The following is a 2,500-nucleotide window of genomic DNA, read 5'->3' on the forward strand; positions in this document are numbered from 1 at the left end:
GATGGGAAATCCCGTATCACAAACCTACTGGAGTTCCATGACAGGGTGACAGCAGTAAGACAAGAGAGAGAGGGGTGGGTAGATCGCGTTTCCTTCGAGTATAAGAAGGCGTTTGGCAATGTTCCACACAAGGGATTAGTGCAAAAGCTGGAGGACCAGGCAGGGATAACAAGGAAGGAACTACAATGGATCAGGGAATACCTGTTGGGAAGACAACAGTGAGTCATGGTACGTGAAGAGGTGTCAGGGTGGGCGCCTGTGACGAGCGGGGTTCCACAGCGGTCAGTCCTAGGACCGGTGCTGTTTCTGATATATGTGAACGACATGACGGAAGGAATAGACTCAGAAGTGTCCCTGTTTGCTGATGATGTGAAGTTAATGAGAAGAATTCAATAGGACGCGGACCAGGAAGAACTACAAAGGGATCTGAACAGGCTGCAGGCCTGGTCCAGAAACTGGCTTCTGGAATTCATCCCCACCAAGTGCAAAGTCATGAAGATTGGGGAAGGGCAAAGAAGACGGCAGACGAAGTACAGTGTAGGGGGGCCAGAGACTACAAACCTCACTCAAGGAAAAGGATCATCGGGTGAGTATAACACCGGGTACATCTGCTGGGGCGCACATCAACCAAATAACTGCTGCAGCATATGGGCGACTAGCGAACCTAAGAATAGCATTCCTACATCTCAGTAAGAAGTCGTTCTAAACCCTGTACACGTCAGGCACATACTGGAGTATGCAGCTCCAGTTTGGAACCCCTCACCTGGTCAAGCACGTCAGGAAACTAGAGAAAGTGCAAAGGATTGTAACGAGTTAAGGGGTATGTCCTACTAGGAGAGGTTAAGAGAACTCGATCTGACGACACTGGAGGACAGGAGGGACAGGGGAAATATGATAACGACTTATAAAATACTGAGAGGAATCGACAAGGTGGACAGAGACAGGATGCTCCAGAGATGGGACACAGCAAAAAGGGGAGTCACAATTGGAAGTTGAAGACTCAGATGAGTCACAGGGATGTTAGGAAGTATTTTTTCAGCCATAGAGTTTTCAGGAAGTGGAATAGTCTGGGAAGTGATGTAGTGGAGGCAGAATCCATACATAGCTTTAAGCAGAGGTATAATAAAGCTCACGGTTCAGGGAGAGTGACCTAGTAGCGACCAGTGAAGAGGCGGGGCCAGGAGCTGGGACTCGACCCCTGCAACCACAACTAGGTGAGTAATTAGGCGAGTACACACACACACACAGAGCAGAGGTATGATAAAGCTCACGGTTCAGGGAGAGTGACCTAGTAGCGACCAGTGAAGAGGCGGGGCCAGGAGCTAGGACTCGACCCCTGCAACCTCAACTAGGTGAGTACTAGGTGAGTACACACACACACACACACACACACACACACACACACACACACACACACACACACACACACACACACACACACACACACACATACACACTCGTCTCTCTCCCTTCAGAGGAGACTAGTAAATATAAATGTAAATTATTTTTCATTTGTTATATTCGTGGGAAAGCGTTAAACCCATAAGTTATTCAGCTCATGGGGAATGGGAAACAATCAGTTTTGATTAAAGGAATTGAGAGTTTTGATTCAAGAAAGGTAAAGGTGGCTTCAGTACCTTGACTCCAGAGCCCTTCATCATCAATGAGGCACCATTCTTTTAGAGAATGTACAGGCCGGAGAGTGTCAAGGGGAAGGGGAGAAGGGGAGGGGAGGGATGGAGTAGAGAGAGGGGAAGGGGAGCGGATGGGGTAGGGAGGAGGGGGAGGAGGAAGGGGAGAGGGGAAGTAGGTATCGTGTGCATCTAAATCACCTATTTTCTGCTCCATCTTTTTCACGCCATTCGGTTTTTCTTCGAGAACTGTTTATAGCCAGAGGACTTGGAAGTGCTACCGACAGAATGCTGTCAGTTGGGGCTGATAGGTGACGGATCTAACAGCAGTGATGACTGGTTGGCTGGTAGGTGACGGCTCTAACAGCAGTGATGACTGGCTGGTTGGTAGGTGACGGATCTAACAGCAGTGATGATTGGCTAGTTGGTAGGTGACGGATCTAACAGCAGTTTTGACTGGTTGGTTGGTAGGTGACGGATCTAACAGCAGTGATGACTGGCTGGTTGGTAGGTGACGGATCTAACAGCAGTTTTGACTGGTTGGTTGGTAGGTGACGGATCTAACAGCAGTGATGACTGGCTGGTTGGTTTAGATGATTGTACACTTGGAAGGGTTGAGGACGAATCTCAAGGCTTCTTCCCTTGACTTCACCTCTTCTAAGATCATGTTACCAGGGGCTCTCCTGTACCTGCTAGAGTGCCATCATGTAGATACCAAGACGTTGAGTTGTCTGGTCAGTTTGGCTCTAACTGCTGTGTAGAAGAGGCATTTGGCCAATGGGTCTTCCTTTTGCCCGACGAGGTGATTTCATGTTCGCCCACTAACAGAGTCGAATCTTTGCTCTCACCAGCTGAAACAAATGAAAAAA

Source organism: Cherax quadricarinatus, chromosome 25 (assembly GCF_038502225.1).
Source record: "Cherax quadricarinatus isolate ZL_2023a chromosome 25, ASM3850222v1, whole genome shotgun sequence".
NCBI classification, from domain to species: Eukaryota; Metazoa; Arthropoda; class Malacostraca; order Decapoda; family Parastacidae; genus Cherax; species Cherax quadricarinatus.